Source organism: Blennius ocellaris, assembly GCF_963422515.1.
Source record: "Blennius ocellaris genome assembly, chromosome: 8".
NCBI classification, from domain to species: Eukaryota; Metazoa; Chordata; class Actinopteri; order Blenniiformes; family Blenniidae; genus Blennius; species Blennius ocellaris.
This window is the reverse complement of record NC_137657.1, coordinates 25,927,112-25,953,433: the sequence shown is the minus strand read 5'-3', so window position 1 is coordinate 25,953,433 and position 26,322 is coordinate 25,927,112.

Sequence of the window (26,322 nt, the reverse complement as noted above, 5' to 3'; positions counted from 1 at the left end):
GCAAGGATATGAGCTAATGAAAAAATGGACCTGATTTGAGAGGCACCGAGCGTCGCTCACCCCGCTCGCCCTGCTGTCCCCTGCTGTTACCCTCTACCCCTCCGTCCCTCCCTCGTCTTCCTCCTCCACCTCGCCCTGTCTGCCGATCATCGTCAGCCGTCGTCACCGAGGGAGGGAGGAGGTGTCGAGGAAAGGTTGCCTGTTAAATGGAGGTAAGAAGAAGTAGAAGAAGAAGAAGAAGAATTAGCTGCTTTTTTCCCCCTCTGTGTGTGTTCATTTAACTCGTCTTTTTTGGACTTTGTTCCTTCAAAAGTGCAAAAAAAAAAAGATAAAATCCTCTCAGACATTTTGGCTTATACTGATGTCTTTAAGCGGATGATATTCGTGGGATTTATGGGAGATAGTGTTTGGAGTGACACATAATTCACCAATTTGCTGAGGGAGAAAGGAAGTAAAAAAAAATCTAAATAGCACAAATGAATCTCTAAACAGTATTTTTTTTTTAATTCTTGCTTTAACATCTAAGCAGTCGTCTTTATTTTATTTTTTTGTCATGAAAGTACAGAGGTTGCTATAATCGCATACAAAGGCAGATTTGTGCACATAATGGACCCACTTAGGCCACAATGAACATCTTGTGTTTGTTTTTGCACATTTTGATAATTTCCCCTCCCCGTTTTGATGCATACAAAGGCACAAAGTAGCACACTCTGACCCCCTCATCTTGTAGGGTCAGCGCTAAAGTGGGCAATAATTGCCGGTGGCAACTCATTAGAATTGGTGATTTGGTGAAAGTAAAGTTGAAAATGGGAGAAAACACACAAGCACGTACTCGAGCTACAAATACATACACACAGAGGCACTATACGCACACATCTGCAATGCCAAGACGATAAATTAAAATCTTCGTGACCTTGTGTACACAAAATTAGCCATGGGGCCAACAGCGCTGCATTAGAGCAGTGCATAGTAACGGAGAAGAACTCTAATTGGGGGTCATTATTTAAGCCGAGAGAGGGAAAAGGCTGAAGACTCTCATTTTCACTCCTCTTTCTCCTTCTTTTTTTTATTTGACAGGCGCAGTAAATTAAGAAAGTGGTGATATTTAATACCTTTTAACCTCCGCGAGACAGTTTTCTGATCAATTACTAGAGCAGGCTGTAATTGTTAGCCTGGATAATGATTCCACATGTGAGAGAGCAGCACTAAGATGAAGCCCTGAGTGCAATTACCTTAAACCCTTCAAGTGTACTGGTGTCTGGAGAGGACATTATGGAAAGAGAGAGTTGGTAAGACAGGCAGGAGAACCTGCAGAGAGAGAGAGAGGGAGAGAGACACGGGCTGCCACATGAAGTGGAGGATGATGTGAAATCTCCTGACAGTGAGGAGTAAACCCCGCTCATAAACCTAAAACACACTGACTGATCACATCAAATAACACGCCGGCGCTCGGTAAAGGAGACGAGGAGAAGGTTTGCTAACAAATAGCTACTCCGGAAACAATCTGGCTGATTTACGCTCGGCAATTTGAAAACAAGAATTATATTATGTATATAAGCATAGCTTCATAGAAAGTCTAAGGCTCTGTTTACAGTGCCTCAAGTGAAAACACCAACGTTTTTGCATTTAATGCTTTAAGATATTTCTTTCATTTCTTTGTAAAGTACTGTGCATTCCATTGTGTCTGAATGGTGCTCTGTAAATCAATCTGCCCTTACCTTTATATGAAAACGTTTTGAAAACGATATCCATTTACATGGAAATGGCAGAACCGCCAACCGCAAAGTCTTTTTCATGTGAGTCCACGAGTAGGTGCTGTTGTTTGTTTTCGTAATGGAACCACAAACACACACGCACACCCACACGCACACACACACACACACACACACACACACACACACACACACACACACACACGTGTCCGCAGAGAACAATACGCTTTAAACATTAACAATGGCGAGACGTGCAGACAACAAAGTTGGATTGTTATTATAGACAATCTCAACTATAAAATATTAGAACGTGTTGCAGGTTATTAGATAACTGTTTGAAAGTCTCTTTTCTTTTCAAGATTTAGTGTTTTATGATATTGTAAATACTTGTATATATCATTTAAAAAAATATTTAAAAATTTTTTTTCTCTTATTCTCCATTTTATTTTGTATTGTATGTATATTTTTTATATTATGTAATGTCTATACATTTCTTTGTATTGGTTCAGTTATGTGCTTTTAAAAACAAAACATGCTTTTTCGATAACATACTAGATGTTTGTTTCATTCAATATCAACTGGTTCTACAAGTTGTCCTCGTGACCTCTGAAGAGGGGACACCTCTCTTCAGGGGACTCTTGGATTCTAGGGTCACCTCACAACAGAGGTTTTACCGTAAAAGAATATTTGTCACTGTAATCCTTACAGCTTGTTTTCTTTATTCTAAAAGCTACTGCGGGAGCTGCTGTCGTGCTTTTCCTTTCTACTGAGAAATGTTTTTAGGTGAAAATTGAGTAGGTTTGACAGTCCTCCCTCATTTCTAGGTTACGCCAACTTTTGAATATGTAATGCTAGTGCTCCCGTCTCACCCACAACAATGACTCTCTTCCTCCATTATTCCCTCTCACAGAAGATGACCAAAGAGACGTTCATTTTTTGACACCAGCCCTCCGACTGTGGAGAAGCATCACGTCTTCACTAATCTGCATATTTGGCGTAGCGGCCTGAGCGAACGTCTCTGCTTTGAATATTCATGATAAACAGTGTGAGAGGAGCACAGCGAAGTGCCAGGGTATGTTTAACATGCACTTTAAGAAAAATAAAAAGAAGTTATTGGAAAGATGCTGCCAACGGAGCCTTTGCTGCACGTGTCCTGTGCCAGAGGACTGAGAGTCGGCATGTGGTTTCGCAGTAAGTCACAGGACTCATGACGGCCTTGACGAGGGCTTGCACTGCACAACTCGTGCAACGTGCATCCCAGAATGGAGTCAAACAAAGCATTTATCTCCATTTGTGAAGTACAGGGATTAGAAAGGGCTATTGCATTACAGCTTTCCTGAAGCCTTAATTTGTTACTTTCCACCCTTGAACTGCTCCACTGTTTTGCATAAAGTGCAGGATTTATCCGGGGAGGTGGGGAAGAACGCGAGCAAATAGTGAAATTTCAAACAAACAGAATGCTTGATTTCTTCAAATATTGAACAGTTGGTGGTGTTATCTGGCTCGGTGACCCAGCGCTCACAGCAGGCAGAGCGAGAGTGGCATGGCCTGACCTCCTGTCTGTGGCGAGGCTGGCTGGAGGCTGAGGAGAGCCGAGAGAGAGGGAGAAGGGGAGAAGAGACAGGCAGAAAAGGACGAGGGCAAATAAAATACCAGACGCCCGCACAAGAAACACACACAGAACTAAACTAGCATGAACCTGCTGGCCCCTTTCCCTCCCCACCCACCCCCAATATCAAATATGTTAAGGCCATCTGGTTTTTTTTTCTTCTTTTAAACACAAGTAAACAACAATGCGCTGTCAATACCAACAGGGGTTGGGGCCCGTACGCTTGTTTAATACTGAATGGAAATAAATTTGCTGCATTTGGGGGAGTTAAAGGTCTCGCATTCAGTGGATCTGAATTGGGTGTATGGTACACCTTCTGTCTTCGCGCCAGTTGAATCGCTTTTTGCCAAAGTTTTCCTGCAATTTTTGATTCAGTTTTTTTGGGGGGGGAGTAAACATGTTGTGAAAACATTTTCCCATCAGACTTTCACTTCGTCCACCATCTGGCATTGTCAGAATGTGAAAAGGCTTCATCTCCGTCCACGCCAGCGAAACGCGCATCATCTTCGATTTGTGCTGCAAAGTCTGTAAAGTCTGCTACCTGCGTTGTTACAAACGCTGCCATTGTGTGGAGATAAGTGACTGGCTACATGGTGTCAGCCTAATCATCATGGTGGGGAAGGAATATACGCCTTCGGGAAGATACACTCGGTGTGCGCCGGCAGTGAGGGAAAGCAGCTCATCAGCAAGCGGGAGATTTTCAGCAGATTCAGTCTTCCACCAGCGTCCAAAGCAGGAAGCTTCTGTCTTTGTACCGATGTGTTGTCAACGGCGGGTTTCTTTTTATTGGCATCGCCGAGCATCCGATAAACAATTGGCTGCAGCCACGTGTATGAAAATGTACTGCAGTGACTGAACGTAAAGAGCAGCGACGATGCAACGAGCTACAGTATCGCTTGTGTGGATGAGTACATGAATCCTAACACACACGCTAAAGTGGGTGTGTCAGACTTATGACCTGCGGGCCATTATTGGGCTACCAAAGTGGACCTGACTGGTGATATAGTCCCTTAATCCTTTAAATTTACACTTTAAACTTTTTCTTTGTTGCGACGCAGAGTAAATGTGATGAAAATGTATATATTCTCACAAACCCAAACAACTGTTACAGAAATGTACTATTTGCTTGGTAGTTTGATGGGCCATATTGAAGCGTCTTTGTTCTGGCCCACAGCTGCAGCCTATTACGAGCAAAATAGCATTAAAGTTGTCCAATGATGGCGAGATATTGTGCAACCAAACAAGCATCAAGATTTTTGCAATCATTAGAAACACTGTAGGGCTGAAGCCAATTGATCTGATCACTATGCACAAAGGCAAACATCCTTCTTTCGTTTGACATCGATTAGAATGTTAACATGTCTGATAGTCATTTAGTATAACATAAAAGCAGCGACAGTTTATCAATTAGTCAACATTTAAATCAGGGTTAGGGTTGGCTTAGTTAGTTAACCCTAACCCTAAGTTTTTTCAGTTTTGTGCTGATTATATTATCCTCTTATTTGGGTCCTATGGAAACTTCAGGGTACTGTTGATACGTAACAATGGAGAAACCAGAAAGTTCTTGAAAGTAACTACAACTGAAGGAAAAGTCAGTAAAAAGGGAGACTTTGTTATCATTGTTAACTGTATAGAACTGCCTCCTGTCTCATTCCTATTTAAGAAAAACACCATAATAAAACATATAATAAAAAAAAAAAAAAAACCAGGCCAAAACAGCTAATTACCTGTCCAACAGAAATACAGCAACTGTGGGATTACTTTGTAGACTCTTGGACTATTTCTGGATTTGTCATCGGAAAGCCACACTGATGTTTACTCAGGTCCGACCTCTTGCTTTATCCTTCCCCTTCTCTACATCTATCTACTCTTTTTCTGGCTTTGTTGTGGGTGGAAGTGGAGCCAGGGCTCAATTTCTTTTTTTTCTCTCCTACGTTTTCATTCTTGTGTAAGCCCACTTGCTTCATATAGATCGGTATTCAGGCAAGGCGTGTCGAAAGTGGTGCTTACTCACCGCAGGCCCGTGACTACCACAGATACGCCGTCTTTGTTTTTATCGGCGTAGCATATCATTTATTGATCGCTGTCCAGATACAAAGAGAATTTTGAAAGATTCTTGTAAAATGCATCGCTCGCTCTCTGACCGTGAACGGTCGACAAGAAGCACACAGATCAGCAGCGGATCTGAGCTCGCGGCTGAAAAGCCAAGCGACGCTGTGGAACCAGTCGGTGAAGTGATGCCTCGCGTTCAGTCGGGTCCAAGTCCCTCGGCTCCTCTGCCTTTTAGAATAGAAACAGACGAGGATGATTTACCTCCGCAGCCACTGAGATGATCCATGCAGCAGATGTTTTACACTTTCTGACCATTTATTTGTGGAGTGGGAGAAGATGGGGGAGGGGGGGGGGCACATGAGGAGGAGGAGGGGTGGAGTATAATTAGGATTTATGGAGTGAATCTGCAGAGTTGCAAAGGCGACTGATGATCCCTCCTGTAAGAAGTGTCTTTGTCTGCCAGGTGAGGGATAACGGACGGCGCCGTGTTGACAAGGGCAAGGACAAGAAGTTGGATGTTTTAGTGGAGCTCACCGGGTCCCTCATCCGCTTAGCACAGATGAACACACAGATACACAGGCGCCACATTTCCTACACCAACACACACACACACACACACACACACACACGCAACATAAACACTCTTTTTTTGACAGCGAGGTACGGCTGTTTCGACGAATGCCCAAATCTACATGTTTCTGTAGTATGCTAGCAAATGTGGAAGTTATTTTCTTTGTTTTTAAACATGTCGTAGAACTATATGCATGCATGCTGATGGTTGATGTGTGGAAGTGAGGTGCAAGTTGCAAAAAAAATTAATGAGTCTTTAATAGTTATTATGAATACAGGTTACTCATCTCATGTGAGACCTTTTTTATGCAACAGTGTTTTTAAGTGAAAATGGTGCTCGGACCCACTGAAAGCACATTCTTTTGAAAACATTCCAACTCTTGTCGGTGGAAACAGTAGAAAAGGCTGTTCTTGGCCTGTCATCCACATGAGGCGTGCTTTAAAACAGTGAAAACAGGTTGGGTTTTTTTTAACATGGGTCCCAGAGTGAGGACATTTTAAAACCCCGGCTCATGCTGTCTAACTGTACGGCAAAGTCGTGAAAGAAAAAAGATGTTTGGTAAGTCACAGCACCCCTGAAGGCCTGGCATGTGTACTACATGCCCCGAAGCCTGACAGGATTTTTTCTTGGAGAACGCTGGGGAGAAAAAAAAAATATTTTTTTGTTTGTGTGGATTTACCCTAAAGTTGCGACCTATGCAAGTCAGTGATATAAGTGGCAACCATTATCGTCGAATAAAACATAGCTGTGGCATGAATACATCAAACATGGTATGAAGTGTACATTTCTTTGACTTTTCAAAGAACTTTCAATCACTTGTATGACCTGAAGTAGTTTCTGTTCAATGGGATGTAGCTGACTCATATATTTTCGATGCCTTAATACCATTCGAGCCAAAGTATAATGTTTAAACATTCTCATATAGACTTAAAGCCAACCGGTAATTTGAGCTCCGCTTCGTGGAGATATCAAAGTGACTTATATTAGGAATAAAATGGCTAATCGTATATGGTGTGCATTCCTCTTTATGTAATGCCCCTATGTCTCTTTAAAGAGAGCTTTGGAGGAGTGTGTACAGTATGTGCTTTTTGAACTGCATATTTAAAAATAAGTGTGTGCCCACACACACTCCCAAAACTTCAGTCTATTGTCTGATGTCCTCCAGCCCAGCTTGTCTCTCTCGAGGTTGTGGCAGCAGCTGATCACCCACAGTCCAGCTCCAACCACTGAAGAGGAAGTTCTCCTTATGTAAATGCGCTACTTTCGTTGGAGTATTTCATTCCGCCGCCAAGTTTGATGGCATCTCACGAGCTCCAAAACTCCACCGCCACGACGGCCTAATGGGGAGTCGACCAGATGACTCACATTTGTATTTCTGCTTCCCTCCCCGTGCCTCTGGCCTGCAGCCTAAAGCTTGCCAGCGGTCATTAAATTGGTTATTTACAGTAAACAGCGCTATAATCCTGTCACAGCCTCTCCCTCATCCTTCCACAAAGCCTTCGCCAATGTTTGGTGGCGAGAGGAGCGAGTGTTAAATGGGTATTGAAGTGACGTTATCTGGATTTCTTTCTCTCCCTCTTTTCTCCAATGGATGTGGAGCAGGGTTTGTTTGTCTAAATGTTAGCACTTTGGAAGAGCTCCACAGCTGTGGGCGCCGAGATCACATTGGAGGTTTCACTGCACACACACACACACTGCTCACTCACACACACACACACACACACTCACACACACACTGCTCACTCACACTCTGACAGGCAGCCATGTTGGGCTGGCAGCTCAACAACACAAAGCTTTTATCTGTCAGTGGTCAAGCCTGACTGAACCCCCGCTACATTATAGGCACTCACACACACTGACTCTCTTTCTCCCAGACACACACACGCACACATACACACACGCACACACGCACACTTTGAAAAAGTGCCATTTCTATTTTTTTCTCTTTAAAACCTGGCTCAAATCTGCTCTTTTCCGGAAATTAGCCATCTGTGCTGCCCGTGAGTGACAGAATGTTCATATCAATCCTTCCAGGAGATGATGAGCACCCCGTCTGCACGGACAACACACACACACACACACACACACACACACACACACACACACACACACACACACACACACACACACACACACACACACACACACACACAGCCACATTTCCAGGAGCAAGTCATTTGTGAATTTGTTTTTACTATGGATAATGGCACGAAGTGAACCTTCCCTTTGAAACAGATGAATTTCGAACTGATTCCCATGGCCGCTCATACGGACGCGGCACTCTTGCATGCAAACGTGACCACATGCCACGCAAGACAGAGCGCACATGGGAGGGAAACGGAGAGCAGTCAAACACACAAATCCACTTCCAAGATTCCTGCAGGACAAAGATGGCTGGTGGTTAATGAATCTTAGTTAACACCATTAGATTGAAGGATGAGAGCTGTCCGAACGCGCCTTCCTGTGTATGTGTTTTTTTTCCTCTCCTGTCTCCCCTTCCTCTTCCTCGGTTTTTTTTTTTTTTTTTTTTTTTAATGCTTGAATTTCGACGAATGGCTTTCATCAGCAAAGCGCATCTCATTAGCAGTGATGATGCGCCGTATGTTGATCATCATCATCTGTGAGTGGACTGATGAGCGATGAATGTCAGCCGTAATGGAGGCGACGACGACGCGTCCCGTAAACCCACCGCGACACACACACTGCCGCTAATTACTCCATATAGCGCCGTTACCGGCAGCAAAACGACTGCAGCGGCACCAGTAGGAACAGAAGTGGAAATGACAATCATAATGAACCATATCAGGTGCATCAGTTCGCTAAATGCAAGCTGTGTCTGATCTAAAAAATCACCCGGCCTGCTTATCTGGGGACAGATTCGAAAACCAGGATCACTGGTGACTGATTATTCTACTTCCAAAGCAACACAAAAAAGCTATTTCCGAGCTTTTTAAGGTAGCATTCTGTATTTCTTTCGGAAAGTATCAAGCATTTACATTCCGTAAACTAAAATACTTTGAATTGAACTGACTATTTTTAAAACAGGAAATGATATTGAACGGATTTTTGAGGGAAAATACATGTGCATTTAAAATCTTTACCCCTTTCCAGAGAACCACATCGAAAATATCTATGATTCTGTCAGGTTTACCCCCCAAAAAAGTATGAATATACAGAAACATGATAATTCAGTGATTTTTGGTTGAGTTTAGACGATGAAGCTACTACAGGAAATAATAATCTCTCTAGCACTATTGACTCTTGTTACAAGATTTTCTTGACAATGAAAATCTCTATTGTCTAAACATAAACTTAGATTAAGACTGCTTTAAAAAAGGACATTTTAGCAAAGTTCCTTTTAAATGTTGTATCTGAAATACAGAGGACAATATTTCGTGCTCAAACTTAGTTCATTTAGGCTCAATAGATCTTATTAACTTTCCTGAGCATTTATCTTTAAATTACGTAGAAGTCAATTTTGAGATCATCGTGATCAGTGATGTTATCTCAGACCATGAATTCAATTCATCAGTATCACAAGCTGTTATTTGATTGTTCTACATTACTTCCATGAAGGGGTTATATATAATTAATTTAATTTAATTTCCTACAAGAAGTGGCTCTGTAGCTCTGACTAGTGGATATTCTTAAGTGATAAATGGTCAATATTTAATCTCGAATTAGATTTAAAGAATTGGCTTGAATTTACACAGATTGTTTTAATAAACTAATTTATATTGTCACTCTTACATGGTAAGCCAAAATCGCTCATGTGCGAACAGTGGTGACATAAATTGTGGTACGATTTTTGGTTTGAGATGTTTTTTGAATCTCTATAACCTGGGTCAAAGTCCTACATTAATTAAATGTGTCTTTCTTTTTAAACTCTTCTACAAGGTTTCTGTCATGAATACAGCAGCCACTAGATGTCGCTATATAACCTCCTGTTCGAGAACCAAATCAGATGGTCTGAGCATATTGTTCTGAGCAGATTTTTGTTGTTTGTTCATGGTTTGTTTTGGAATACTGGAAGGTTGCTTCATTAAAAGATCATCTCTAATTACAAGACTGGAAAACAACCAAAAACAGTGTAACTGTCCAACAGTATTTTGACCCTTTCATCTACTCAAACCTCCTTCCTGTGGTGAGCAACGCTGCCTCCAAACCTGCTAAGAATATATGTTGTGACTGCCTCTTCCACCTCTTTGTTTTCTGCCTTTTGAAGTGGTTGTGTCGAGTACCAGCGGTGCCAATGCTATGTGCCTTCCTCACTCGGTAATGAACTTAATAAAATGAGATATGCAGGAGACTCAAAGTGCTGCATGCACTTAATCAATCGTAAAATCTATACGTTGAAATATGGCGCGATGGATTAATTAACTACAGAACATCTTGGAAGTTGGAACCCGACTGTTTATACAGATTTACTGAGCTGGGTTGACTGACGCCCACCGACTGTACAGTACAGGTCTGTGCTACCAGTGGAAGCTGCACATGAATATTTACTGTACAATCGTGCCTCCACTGTGGACCGATTCTGGCACATTGCAGGTCTCGCCTCATAGGTGACAGAGGGAATGTGTATATATATATATAATTATTTTTTCCACTTCCTATTTGTTTGCGGCCGTTTGTGATATCACACCTCATGCTAACTTGCAAATTATTGAGAGCCGGGGTAACGATGGCAGACGACTCTTTTGTCCTCTCACCACTCGGGTTTCCACTGCTGACGCTGTGAATCTCCTCAAATCCACTTTGGCCTTGGCACAAATGAGACACAGAGAGAGAAAACACCGTCTGGAAAACACCCCGAAGGCTCCCGTCTACAAACCAGTGGTCAGTCTGGAAGCTGTGGGAGGTTTTGGCCGAGACGACTGTTGTTGGGTTGTTTCTTTTTTTTTCCCCAGCAAGTTCAAAGTGCGGTCCGTTCCATTCTGCAATGTTACATTAGCGTGTTGTAATCCTCTCTGTTATTTCCACAAGGCGATTTGTGTCGCTAAAGAAATGGCTCGCCATCAAAATGAGCCTCTCTACAAAATAAGAAAAATAAAAAAAAACTTCTTTCCCTCTCTGTTGCATCCATATGTGTATTCACAAAAGTCAGCTGGCCTCTCCCCTGTTGTTTCGTCTAATCTGAAGTCTCCAACTTGTGTGTGTGAGAGGGAGTGTTGGAGAGAAAGGAGCGTGCACCTCCGCTCCAGTTTGGGAGAGATTTATGAGTGGACCAAACCAAAGAGTCTGAGAGTGTATACTCAGAGAGAGTTTGGGAGGAGAGATTTACGATCCACCGTTTGGGTCATAATTCAAAGTTCATGCTCACATATATCACATCTTGAATCACATAGATTATGAGAGAGAACAGATTTATCATACACACAGGTAGCACATGTGCAGGCTCCAACAAAAGGCAGAGAAAAGCAAAAACAACACGATCTCCCAAACTCATGCACCAGATGTTTGCTTCATTTCGAGGCAACCCGATCCACACTTACAGTCAACCAGGTGATGGTTTTACTTTAATCTGTAATAAGAACTAACTATTTGTCTTTTTTCGTGTGCGGATTATTTATCATGTTTTCTCGAGCCAACGGGCAGGGCGATAATTTTGACTTATCTCGAAACTGTTGTGGCGTTCTGTGTATGATGTAGTGTTTGGTTTTTAATCAAATCCAGCTGGAGGTCTCTCTTTGGTCAAACCCTCCACATCACATCCCTGCCCAGTGAAAAGCTCTTTTACAAGTCTATCTTGATGTAAACTTTACTTTTCTATTTCCTATGATTTACTGTTTGGAGTGTGTTAAATGTTTCATGTGCCACCGAGGCCACTCTGCAGAAACCTATTCGGCTCTGAACACACAGGCCCATCTATTTCTGTTCCTGTTTGTTAAATATTAACCACACATTCCCGCTGTCTCATCCACTGTGTATAGGTGTAAGCGTGTGGGTGTTTGTAGAGATAGAGAAAGCTACATGTGCTCCCTTTCTATTTGTGTCTGCGTGTGTGTGTGCGTGTGCATGTGTGTGTGCATCAATTGTTTGTGGGTGTACGGGATGAAGTGAGGAAGTTCCTCGGACCACTTCTCTGTCTGACTCGTTACCATTTCTGCAAGGGAAAAAACACACACACACACACACACTATAAAACGCTCATATTAACACTGCTATCAAGTGCTGCAGTTAGCCAGATCTGCAAAATTCTAATGCAATTAATGAATTCCATTAGATTTGGAATGGTATGGTGGCCCCCAAAGGATAAGGCACTTAAAAGAGTGAGGGTACTAACATTAAAGGGAAATGCGCTTTTAATGCAGAGATGCAGCCACCACAAAAACACACAGACAAACAGCAGAAAACACATAAATGCAGTAAATTATTAAAGAGCTTGTGGAGATAAAAACCGATCTCGGAGGGATGATGATCGTGGTCACTGACTAACCAGCTATCTCAGGAGCGAGGCAGAGAGTAAACCTGCGTTCTGATAATGTGAGAAAAGATGTTACCATACGGAATAGTTTCGCATTGAGTTGACATAAACAACTTAATGTTTTGCGTTGAGGACTTCTTTTAAGTAACAGCGCATCCATCTAAACAAATACAATCTTTCTGTTGGGAAAACCCGTCACGTGCTTAAGTTTCAAACTATTTTTTTTTTCTCCCTACACTTGTACATTTTGCAGCAAACAATTTATGCCACATATTTCAGGAATGTGATCTTTAAAAATCCATAGATTATGAGAAAAAAATTCCACTGTTTACATAGTTTTGGGAAAGTTTGTGAAGCTCCGTTTACACAACAATGATTTCAAGGAAAAAAATGGAAGACTTTGGTTGTTTGGGTGTCTATTTACCATTAACTTTCTGAAACACTTCTACTGTGCATGCTCACCACGGCCAAAGTAAATAATTCTCCCGCACATGGGCGAGTACATAGACAATAACAAAGATGGCGGCCTCCAGAGTGTCATGACTCCCGGTCCACAGTCTCCTGGTCACTTTATTTTAACGTCACTTGTAATATCAATCCAACTTTGTCATCTCTTCAAACGAATCTCTGTGTACTTGCCATTAATAACGATTCTAGTGTATTGTTCTCTGTGCGCAGGCGTGCTACACCGTTTTCAGCATTTCTGCTGTTTCTATGTAAACAGACATCGTATCCAAGACGAATGCGGTGCACATGAGCAACTTTTCTGAAACTAAAGCGCAAAAATTATGCATTTTCACTTTGCTATGGTCTCAGTATTAACTTACCTGAAATCCAGCTATCGGATAAGAAAACCTTTAACTATAGCCACATAACTCAAGTGAAAGAATGGCCTGAATTGGTCAAAATGGATGTTTGGTCTCGATCATGTTGCAACATTTGTGTAAGTCCATCTCTTGGGTGTTTTAGGAGCTCATTGAGCTGAAGCTTGCTGTAGAAATCTACGAGACAATGTTCTTTCTACAGCCTGAAACAGAGTGTGGGTGTCTACCAGCGAATCAGTGAATATGTGAAGGGATCCTCTGCCTCTCTTGGAGGAAATCCAACCTCTGGTTGTTCAGTAGATTACGCTCTGGACAGGTCCAAATGCAAACACATCTATGTGCAAAATAGAGTCAGTTTACCTTCAAATCCATGTCTTTGTACTAACCCGGAGAAAACCCATGCAACTTCATACAGAACAACCCCCAAGTCCGGACTTACATTGTAGTTGTGAGGTGAAGGTGCTAACCACTGAACCACCGCTTTCTAAATTAGAATAAAAATAGGTGTAAACTGTCACAGTGATCCAGGGTTAAAAAAAACCCAAACAGATTTACATGAGGACAAGCATGTAAAACCAGTTTTGACACAATGGAAGTGCTGTAAAAGTCACAGTATCTATTACAACTGAACAGTCCTGCCTCATGAATGAACGTAATATCACTAAATGTCTCTTCAGTTCATTTCTGCCAGTGATAATTCAGACTTGACTCACTCAGCTGAGCTGTGATAAGATCCAAGGCCACATGCAAAATACCTCAGCACTCAAGTGTTTTTTTTGTTTTTTTTTTCCTTTTTTAAATTCCAGCACTCCAGTGAGCCTCTGTGTGCTCGGCTCAGGTGAAAGAAAAACAGAAAAAGATTCCCCCCGCGCAATGACGCAACGCTATTTTTTATTTTTATTTTTTTTGTCTGAACCTTCTTTGGCCGGCCGGAGACAATTAATGAGAGTGTTTTGTTTTGTGGAGGCTCGGTTCTCGTGCAAGTCAGTGTGATGAAGCTCTTGTTTTTTATCTTGACCTTGTTGGAGCCTCCATCACCCTTCCAAATTAATATTCAAAAGCCCTTAATTAAAAAAACCCGCCACCCCATCCTCCTCTGGAGCAGGATAAACAAATCTGGGGCTGTGTTTGTTCCCTTCTGGCCCATCCTATACTCTATTTTAATGATTTCACTTCAACCTCAGTGAAGGAAGAGGAAAACACACGCACACACACACACACACACACACACACACGATGGCACGATGCAGCAGAATGTGACATAAAAAGATGAAGACAAGACATAGCTGGGGGTGAGTGAGGAGAGAAGTGGCGGTGGCAACTGGGGGGGTGTCGGGGAATGGTGTACTGTATCTCAGAGTCGTAGTTAATTACAAAAAGCATTAATGTTTTATTAACCCCTTATCAGTAATTAATCATGGGTCTTTGATGTAAAGTTCAGCTTACAAAAGCACTAGAAAAAAAAAAAAGAAAATTCTCTCATCCATATTAGCCCATTAAGCTCGGCTGCTGTGGACCAGTCTTGCTAACTGCAGAGTGCAGGACAGCCTCCGCAGGCATTAAAGCATTTGTTTTGACAGCGCTGTTTGTTTTCTACTCCCAGAAGCCATTGCAGTGCACCTCCAACTCCCACTAGTCTCTCACCAAAAGAGCCAGTTTGCATTTCAAATATGATGGAGCTATTGCATATTGTGCACAAAAAAAAAAAAAAATCCCACCTCTTCCCCAAATGTTTCCCTGCATTCCTGTATGTAACGTGTACTACCTGACGGGAAGACAAAATTAGATTTTTTCTTTTTTTTTTCTTTCTGCTGTAGAGTGGAGAAATGTGGCCTTGGTTTGACGACCATATCTCACTTTAAGACCGCGTTAACTGGGAGAGACGACACATTGAAGTCTATAAAAAACCAAAAAAACATTTACAACATGATTATATTTAAGTTTGAAGAAACTGAAAAAAGATAAATAATAAAAACTTCAAGATGAGTCAATGCGTTGCTGTGTCTTGGATCACAAACTCATTTCCAGAAAGCAACAACAAGTCAAACATTAAACTCGTCATCCTTTGACCACCTGAGGCGGAACCTGAGGTCTTACTTCAAACGTTAATTTCAAAATTACTCATGCATAGTATCTGAACTCATCGCAGTCATGTGCATTTAATAACATATGCAAATGTTCTCCATATTTTGACTGTCGTTACTTTGATTGCATGAAAAGTGCCAGATGTCACCAAATAGTAGAGGAAACTTGAAGTTTCACTGCATCTGCTTGTTCAAAGCTTCATGTGTAACCTGTAAATCCAAAACAAACAGTTTTAGACTCTATTTACATGACAGTTTTAAAATGGACAACTTTAGTTTTGTTACCGGCGTCCGTTTACACGACAATGGTGTTCAGAGAAAATGAAAAACGGCTCCCAAGGTAGAACTTTTCAAAAATGCTTCGACTCCGCCTCCCTGGAAACCGGGTAAAACATAGCTTTTCTTAAACACTACTATGTCACATGCGCACCAGTTTTAAATAGTTCTTCTACGCATGTTTGAGTCGATGGACAATGACGGTGTTTGCCTCCAGAGTGTCATGACTCCCGTCCATATTGTTCATGTGTGTGAGATTTCATTACAAAAACAGAAAACAGTACCCCCGAGTGGCCCAACATGAAAACGTTCCTGCCGTTTCTGTGTAAACATCTCAAAACGTCGCCGCGTAAACACAAGATGATTCCAACACAAAAGGCAAAATATGTGTTTTCACTTGAAAATATGGTGGAAACAGGGTTTTATTTTAATTAGTTTCTTATTTAGGCACACAACTTTGCCATATAAGTGTTTTCTTTGAACCCTTCAGATTGCCTCTGAAAGAAGCCGTCTACGATATGCTGAAACAACCTCGTGAAGCCCAACACTGGTGGGCAGACACTCTCTCACCAACAGACAAAACTGGACTCGGTTACAGAAAGAGACTGTTTATTCTGTTTTCTTTGACGTGTCTTAGTTCTTACAACCGCAGAGCAGACGAGTCGTCCTAATCTCTGATGACGAAGAGTGGATCTGAGATCCCGGGTGAGGAATCAGACGTTCTGGGGGGGGACTGGGTGTTCAGTGGATTACACTGTGACACCAGCTGAAATGAACATGAAACAAGGTCACTCGGGTTTAAATGGATGTTTAAAGTGCATTGTGACGGTACGTCTGTTTTCATTGAGGAACACATACATTGTCAACGAAAAGACAATGTAAATCTAAACCTAAATGTTTGGTCTGTGTCCTCTAACCTCTCGTCTAGTCCGCGCTGCTTTCTGAGCTGCCCCGTGTTGTGAAATGGATTTGCCGAAACCCGCTGAGAGGAAAATGACCACAGCCTCTCACCTATAACCCCACCCTTTCTGCCGCTCGCTGGGCGCTGTCTGGGGGTGACGCAGAGGTCAGGGGTGAGAGAGAGGCCAGATGGACTCTGAGAGGGTGATCATGAGGTCAGCAGACCCTGGAAACTGTGGTGTGGAGAAGTTGGAGTGATATCTGGGGGGGTGAGAGTCAGGTCAGGTTGCCTGTGTCGACTCAGGCCGGGCGGCGTGGTGGGAGGGGGTCAGTCAGTGGTCACTTCCAGGATCCTCTGTTGTCTGGGTGCTTTGGGGGGGGGGGCAGCTGCGTGCAGAAAGAAACCGAAACGCCGTCCATTTTTTTTTTTCCTCGCCTCGTCCTCCGCTACACAGAAACATACATGACACCCCCCCCCAACCCCACGCCCCCTACGCCCCCGCCACCTCAAACACACACACACGCACGCAGGCAGGCGTGTTCCCAGCTCTGCGAAAAGTACGACAAGGCACTGGAGGCCATGTTACCGTTGTTGATGCTTTTGTTGTTATTGTTCCTGCCTGTGTTGATTAAATTAGGAAATCCTTTAAGTCGGCAGAAAAGAGGGGAGCGTTGTTTTATTATTAAAGAGGAAAGAGACACCCCGGCAAACGTTGCGCCGGTTAATGAGAAGTACAGCGGAGTGCTTCAGGACTCGGAGATTTCAATAACATGGCAGAGCACCCCTACCCCCGCCTCCCCCCAGCAACAGCAGCCCCCCCCCCCCTTCCTCCTCTCGTCTGCGAGCTCCCTGCTTGTTTTCCTGGCTGGCAGAGCAGACTGTAGGTGCTGTCTGAGAGACAAATGTAGTTCAACAGCCTTTAGGTTTTCCCCTCGCCCCTCTACCACCCCCTTTGTTTAGTTTTTTTCTTCTTCTATGGTTTTACACACAGTTCACAAAGGCTGTGGAAATCGGAGCCTGAAGAATGTACGTTTTGGAAAGCAGATAATGATATTGATATTCCTGATGCTCGAACTGAGGTTTCCTGTTCCGATGACGCAAATTTGGCTCGTTTTAGCATCAGTCAGATGAAGGTAAATTGCCACAGTCTTTGCAGAAACAAATCTTGAGATCATGTTGAAACAACTTTTTTGATTTGCTTTATGTTGGTTTGCAGAACTTGTTTAACTGAGAGAACCGTCCAGATTGAAAACTTTATGGTGAAGAAAATAAAATGAATATAGATCAGTGGTTCAATACCTGAGATGACGTTTCAAGTTTCTGTTTTAGTAAAGTTTTGTGTTTTTTTAAAAAGATGTCCATATCCACCGAAATGGCAGAAATGCTGAAGATAACGTCGCTAGCATGTAGGGCATTTTCGAAAAGTCCCGCTTTGGTACTGTTTTCAAAAATATGTTTTCTCCGGACAGTCTGAGCAATTTCAAGAAATAGTGTTTCGAGGGAGACCGGGATCATAGCATTTTCAAAAAGTTGATGCCTCAGTTGCTCCGAGCATCGTTGTCGTGTAAAGCGAACCCCAAACTGCTTTGAAAGTTTTTCATTTTCAATTGAAAACGTTCTTGTGTAAACAGGACTTATGAAAGGAAGCAGATTTTATTAACAAGAACATTATAGTGAAGACAAACATTGATCGGCATGGACACTCTCTCACGTACAAAAGCAGTTTTCTGAGTCTGAACACACAAAAACTGTATTATTTTGATAACTATTCCTTCAATACTAATTATTTTTTACTAATTACTCTTTTCCCTCACGTTGAATTTCAAGACTCAAAAAGCTGTTCTGAACATATGCAGCTTGATTTCTGTCAGTTTCAACTGTGATCCCTTCCCTGCAGCCCAGATTACTGATACCAGGAAGATTTCCAAAAACACAAGCCGTTTCCAGAAGAAGCAACGGACACCTCATCGTTTATATCCCCCCCCCCCCGTTCCTCCGTCGTACAGCTTGCAGCGTAGGTGGGTGCCACCATCAGGGCTAGGTCATGTTTAGTGCATGTTTTTCGTATATATGTGTTTTTCTGTAGACCGTGTGCGTGCGTGCACTTCTGTGCGTGTGTGTGTGTGCGTGTGTGTGTGTGTGTGTGTGTTGGTGTGGCTGCATCTGTTGTTTAGAAGGCCGTGTCACACCGCGGCTTCATCAGACGAGCACTGCAACTGCATCCCCTCCTACACGACTGCTGTTTTCCCATACAGGCGGGTGTGTGTGAGAAACAGCGCATAATGTTTACATACACACACTCTTAGTCTTTGACCAGGCGAGCCAGTAAACAGACAGCAATCATAAAAACATGCTGTTGATCCCTCATTGTGTTTAATCAGTGGAAGACGGCAAAAGAATCTGAACATATATCATTACGGCTGTCTGTCAGAGGTGCTGCAGCAACATTACCTTCAGACAAGCTGCCTTTTATTATTACAACTTGTACTTCTGCTGAATATTGACTGTGCTCGCAGAACTAAAAGCATGTATTTACTGCCGCAGAAGACTATGGCATTGTGCGCTCAGCGTGGACACGGAGTGCTTTCAGATGCCACCGCAGCCTTTACAAAGATAACGATATTACATTGTTAGACTTGAGTTTGCAATTATGAGCTGGTCTCCTGTTAAGCTGTGTCAAGATGAACAGTTAATAATGAAGAAACAACGCAAAAGAGAAGATCGTGTGCCGTTAAATATCCGATATTCAGATTGTTCCCACTTGTGGCCATCTACATTTGCCAAATGAGGTCCTTGTTACTGATGAGATATAAAGGAAAATTGATTTTCTTTTTTAATTTGACAGTGTTTTTGAAGGTTGTAATTGTCTTTAACATATACATTGAACACTTCCAAGCTGCTACTGAATATGCAAAGTGGTTCTGATGGTACTGGTGCACAAAGATGTTTTGAAGTTTATTTAGTACGTTTGTAAGACGTGGCCCTTCATATTACTTATATCTTTTAAAGAATCTCTCAGGCCCAGATTAGACAAAGTTTCAAGTGAAAACGCATCGTTTTTGCGTTTTCATTTCAGAAAAGGTGCACGTTTCCACAAAAATGTTCAAACTAAGTTCCCAGGAGAATATGGACGGGGAGTCATGACACTCTGGAGGCAAACATTGCTGTTACTGTCCCTCTACCTCTGCAGAAATGTGTTTAATCTCCCGTTTCAATGGAGACAGAGTCGAAAAGTTCCACATTGGGAGCAGTTTTTCAAAAGTTGCGTTTTCAGTGGCTCCGAGCACCATTTTTGTATAAACAGACATAATAAAGGCCACAAACTTTTTCTATTTTGAAAGATTGACGAATGTCGTTGGGCACGTCACTGGACACAGTGCAGGCTGAGTACCAGTGAGTAAATTCTTCTTCATACAGAATAACCATCCCGATGACAATGCTCCTCATGAAATGTAAATCAACTGGTTATATTAGTTACACAACACTAATTGTTACTGTTGGCTAATACTCACTTGATACGCCTTGTAGTTGTAGAGCTGCTGCTTGACCAATTTAGTTTTTTGAAGAAAAGGAGGCAGCATAGGTTAAACAAGCAAGGACGAGAGGACACGCAGCTAAAATGTCTGAACTAGGAGTAAAGGAACTAATTGTCTCGGTCACTTTCCCTTAACTCTCTGCTTCCTCATTCCACAGCAGACTTATCAGTGAGACGCAGACCCTACAGGTCAGACTGGAGTCCTCTCGGTGACCCCTGACCTCGCCACGACCCCGTGGCCCAAGATTCATCAGGGCAGTGTTACTGTTGAGTTCACGGGGGGTCATCTCCTGTTCAAAGGCACACAGAGCCCCCAGCGGCCATGTGCGCCCTCAGATCATCAGTCCTGGGAGAGGCGGCCCACAGGCCAGCCTCCTCTGTAAAGGATAACCCAGTACTGAGTATTAACTGATTCTAACGCACGATATAAAAACACACGTGCTCCAATCCTCTTTAAGGCGGCGTTTCCACCACCCCGCCAAGAAATAAAATGTGAAGTGTTGACTCCTCGTGATGAATTATCTCTTTCTGCTCCACCGCTCTGCTGTTTGTGTGTTTATCTTGTGCATTCAGCGAGCGTCATAATATGCCATTTACAAAAAAAAAAAAAAAAAAAGATAAATGTCACACACATTGACAGCGATACAAATATTTGGTGCTTCCCTGGTGTTTCAGGTTGACAAATCTACAGAGGCCACCCCTTGACCTTTTGACCGTGCCGGGCCTTATGGGTAATGATGATACTGATGGCCTGACAGCCAACTTACCCAGTGGCCATCTGGAGCAGCTGTCATGGTGGCTGATTGAGAAGGAGACCCTCCACCGGCCATGCATTGATTTTTTTTTTTTTTTTTTTTTTTATCAGGACTCCCCCTACCCTCAGACTCCTCAGCTCGCTCCCCATCATACTCACCGTGACCTTTGACCCAACAGAGAGTGGAGCCAGAGGTCACTGTCAATGCCCCACAATGCACCTTTCAACTGAGAAGATTGTAATAACCAACAATCCACAACCATTCAAAGGAATGTAAAATCATTAGCATGTTCTTTGTGTTTATTATCGCTGCCTTGGCTTCTGATTTCTGCCTCAGTCGCACAAGCTTCACACTTGGCTTGTCAAACACGAACTGGGCTTCATGCAAGAATCAACATGTCAGGAGATTTTTCTCACTTTCATGATTTTGATTTTTGTTCTTAACTGCTGTGTGGCATTTTATTTGAAATTCTCATATTTAAATTTTCTTTTATTCATTTTTCTACTTCTCTTAAGAGAGAAGTTGAGAAACAAATTATTTAATTACAAGTCAACATAACATTAAAAATTAATGCACAGGTGTATAATCAAATATGACAAATATCCATCAATCGAACCATATTTGTTCCTGCTTATTCTGTAAACTGTCAGAGCATGCTGTTCAGGGTGGCACGGGCCAATCCCAGATAACTATTGGAAATATATTACTGAAAAAACACTTTTGACCTAAAAATAACATTACGCAGTGTTAAATTAGAGCAGAAGAAGTAGACTTTTTCTCTGTGTCACTAGCAGGTGATCCTGCAGTGGAGAGCAGAGCGGAGCATGCAACTCTTCTTTCAAATGAAATGTTCCCTCTGTTGAAGTCTGACACTGAAGCAAATCAACATCCAGGAGTCAGATCTTGTGTTTTCAGTGTGGATGTGCAGCTTTATGCTTTTTGTGCCTTTAAAACCAAGTCTTCAGTCATCCTCCTCTTCGGCTCCACCTTTTTTTTCCGCACATCCGTGAAGTCAGAAAAATTTGGAGGCTCACAGAGCGTTGATGTTCGCGTGAACATGGCCGCACGGAGGGGCGTGGCGGCTGAAATCACATAATTTGACCGCATGGAGCCGTGCGGAGCTCGCGGACATGTCAAGCATAAAACAGCCTTAATAGTTTTACCCCATCACAAATGTTTCATCAATGTTGTTTTTTGACTCTTCCTTGTCACGATTCTCCCAATACTCTCAATAATTCAAAAGCGATTGACAATTTCCGAAGCCACGATAAGTATGACACACTTTTGGTTTTTAGTTTATGTGTAAAATGCCTACTGCTGTTGGTAGAGGACTTGCGCCTCTTGAAGTGTCACAGTGCTGTTGAGAAATGTAATAATTTCTAGCCTATGCAGCGTTAGGACACTCCTACCTTGTACAAGATGAGTTATCAGACATTTGTAACATCAGATATACACTCAGACCGGTAAAATAATGCTATATTAACCTTAAATCTTGTGAAGCAGAGTATACGTGAGGAAAATGTGTATATTTTTGGAAAAATAAACGATTAATACAGGAAATGACTACAATCTCAACATAAAGCCAATTACATTGTTCGCTTCTGGTGCAAAACACAGTGAAATCTCCAAGACACTTCTCTTATAGCTGTTGCATTACACATGTTTTCATAAACTCACCCTGACAGCATGGCTTTGTGGTTATTATGCCAGTATATTTCATGTCAGCATCATTAATATCTCAGCTCAGGTCTCAGTCTTGTGTTGTAATCTGCTCCGGTTAAGAAATTTGTTTAAGAATTTACATCTTTTTTTTTTTTTTTTTTTTTTTTTCAACATTTGCTTGGTGTTTTAGCCAGTTTGAAACCTCAGGCCTTATGTTTGACGCTCCACCGATACGATACATCCATTCAAAGAAGCTGGGGAAATTTCATCTTTTCAAATGTATTGCTCTTTAACTCAAGAACCTCATTTTACTGTAGCAGATATATCTTTAGTTTACATAACCTAGAGTAAGGGTTAGGGTCAACAGGTGGATGATGTGAGGTATTATTGATGGTGCCACACTTGGGTGATCAGTGAATCGATAAACATTTTGGATATTTTGTTGCACATCTAATAGACTGATGTGTAACTTAAACAAAAAACCATTAAAGGGCTCAGAAGTGTTGATGAAGTAAAAGATATGCTGCTCCAGTGGTCTGCCTCCACTCTCTCCCCTCCAGCCCCAGTTTAACCTCCAGGTTCGAGTTCTCTGCACTTGAATTGTCCATTACGTAAGAAGAACGACAGTGATCGTCCACTGATGGTTAATTTTGAGTGTGTGGAGGCCGGCTTTTCTTACACCCCCCCCCCCCCTCCCTCTGCTCCTTCTTTGTCCCCCTCTGCTGCCTCTGAAGCACCTCCCAACCCCCCGCGCCCCTTAAACAGACACCTACACATACCACCGCGGCCGTATAGTGATCCGTATAATCCGACAGGCTCGGGGAGTGACTGATAGCTATTGTTGTGTTGGAAAGCTTTTGTCACCTGACAAAGAGCTCTAGCTTTGGCCCTCATCCCTCTGCATCATCCTCTTCCTCATCCCCGCTCTCTCACGGGGATATGGAAGGGGCCTCGGCGCCCCCATCATGATGACTGATGGAGTCTCTGGGACGGGTGAGGAGGAAGAGGACGGGGGTGATGGTACGCTCAGAGGCTATCTTCATCACGGTGGAACCTCGCACGAGCATCTGTGGTCTTTAAACACACTTTCTTCACTGTCGACAAACAGGAAGGAAACGATCAAACCTCCACTGAGAATCAGCAGCAGCCTCAATTAACACGTTGAATAAGGTATTGACATCATAGCCGAGGCTCTAACCAGCCACCAGCACGTTTTTGCTGCTCTGACACTTTTATTTTTGCTCATTTGGCTTGTTTATTGTCATGATAATGAAGTCACAGTGTTGGTGTCATCAGGAGAAATCTAGCATTTTGGCCTGCTTCCACTGCTAATGTATGCAAGAGCTACTTTTCCTCTCTCATCACTGTCATGGAGCCGCTCGCCACCAAAATGGCTCCTAATTGAGCGAACTGGAAAACAGTAAGCCAGGAACGGAAATGATAATATATGAGATTTGGTGTACACGCCGTGGAGTTTTTAAATTTAGCTGTGAAATGTGTTCCTCAATATGTTTCTGTGATCACCAAATCATTGCACGTGATAAAACGGTTTTGTTTTTGTTGCTCTCGCCGTGACAGCGAGGATTTCAATGTAACGAGTGGGAGTGACAGAGCACTACTGACAGGCTTAAAGCATTATAAATGTCGGGACAATGCAAACTGGCAGAATGAATGCAGGAGATTTCTCTCACTGTAAGGCGAAGACACATTTTTCCTCCTTTCCCTTTCTTCTCCTTCTCACTCCTTTTCTTGTATTCATGCCATTTATCTCAATGGCCCCTCAGTGCACTGTGGGAATAGCAGCAGCACTTGCGCCATGTGTGAGACAAAGAGAAAGGTCTGTTTCAACACCATCAATCCCACAATCCCACACAGCGATGAGCGAGAGATAGTCACCATCTGTGGATGTGTTTCTCTTCACTTTGCCTAAAAGTAAGGAGGGAAAAAAAACAACAAAAAAAACTGCACCCAGCAAAAGTTAAAAGTGTGAACGCCTCAATGTGGCGTGAGTCTAGGTGTTTAGGAGATACCTCCCACTATATTTCTGCCTTTATTTTTTTTTTTTATTTATTTTTTTTTTTTTTAGAATCGTGTGGCATTTTGCAGGAGCCGTCCACATGCGACACGGGGGTTTTAGTGATTTCGCGTGTTAAAAACACAAAGACATTTTCTTCCTCTGTGTCACTCTGCCTCCGCTGTTGCTGTCTGTTTTGCCCTCTTTCACTCTCTTTCTCTCCTCTCTCGCTCCCTGTCCCTGGCTGCAGCGCAGCAGCCATTAGCTTTACAAATCCAGCCTTTGATCTCTGATTTGGGCGGGTGCCTAGGAGAGGAGGGGTACTCTCTCTCTCTCTCTCTCTGTGTGTGTGTGTGTGTGTGTGTGTGTGTGTGTGTGTGTGTGTGTGTGTGTGTGTGTGTGTGTGTGTGTGTGTGTGTGTGTGTGTGTGTGTGTGTGTGTGTGTGTGTGTGTGTGTGTGTGTGTGTGTGTGTGTGTGTGTGTGTGTGTGTGTGTGTGTGTGTGTGTGTGTGTGTGTGTGTGTGGCTGCCTATGTAGGCCATTTGAGGGGCTAGCTGGCACTGCAGAGGAGGAGGGTTCACGACCGGTCCACTTCTGCCGAGGTATTACGGAGGGAGTCGATTTCCAGGGAAGAGGCCGTGATGATAATGCCGGTTCATTTGCATTTGTACTGAGCGAATAAGCTGCCTAATGGTTTAAATATAACTCACTTACTGCTCACTCCAAAAACTCCAGTCCTTCTCTCTCACCGTAATGCTGTTTCTCCAACACCCCCACCCCTCGCCTCACCTTGCCCCCCCCCCACCCCATCTCCTCTCGCTTATCTCACCCTTCATAGCCTCTCGTCCCGTCTTATCCTCGCCTCATCTCTTCGGAGAATATCTCCTCTCCACGGCCATGTGCCCAGATATTACATTATTGAACAGAAATCACTTTTAGCTCTTTGGCAACATTCAGGGACTCCAAATCGGTCCTCGACCACTGTTATCGTACATGCTAAGTGCTTCTGTCAAGGCTCATTATTTAGATTGTCGAGTGCAGAGTTCCTGATTTAAAGTAACTTGTTTCGGCTTTGTAACCAAAATCAGACAAAGTGTATAAGCCGATGTGTTTGTAGACAATGTAGAAGCACTTTTATAAACATTAGTACAATCATCAACTGTGTGTGGAGAGAAGTCTGATGACACGGTGCATCCTGGCCTGATAAGAAGCACTTTCACTTTAAGTTCTTTCATCGCACAGGAAAATCAACCAGTCATGTCAATATTTATCAGATTTGGCAAAAGTACTCACATTTTTTATTGAAGTAGACATACAAAATGCTTTTTTAATCACAGATTCGAGCACCAAAAACATTTAGTTACTTTGGTAAAAGTTTATAAATACAGGTTTTGGAATGTATTGTACTTCAAATGTAAGAATTATTCTTTAACATTGTTTTGGGGTGGTAGAGGACAGGGAGGGTCACAGTATGATAACAACCAGACTGGATTTGATATACAACACTGTGAATTCCATTCAAACAGGAAATCTTAACATTAACCTGTCTTAGATCATATTTTATCAGTTTAAAATCACCTCCAGTAGCTCCAGCGTGGATCACTTTCACCAACATCAGATATTCCACTGAATTATCCAAATAGAGGTTTGAACATCAAACGAGCCATTTTGTTTCTTTCTTTTCAGACGAGTAGATTTTTCACATCATGCCTTTGACATGTTTTGATGCTGTTCCTCCCTCTTCTTCAGAAACATCATCATCTGTTTACACATCAATGTTGTCGTCTTTTTACATTTTTGTTTCAGAAAAGTTTCGCGTTTACACAACAACGTTCTGAAAATGATATCATTTTCATGTTTGGGCCATGAGTTGGCGCTGTTGTTTATTTTTGTAATGAAA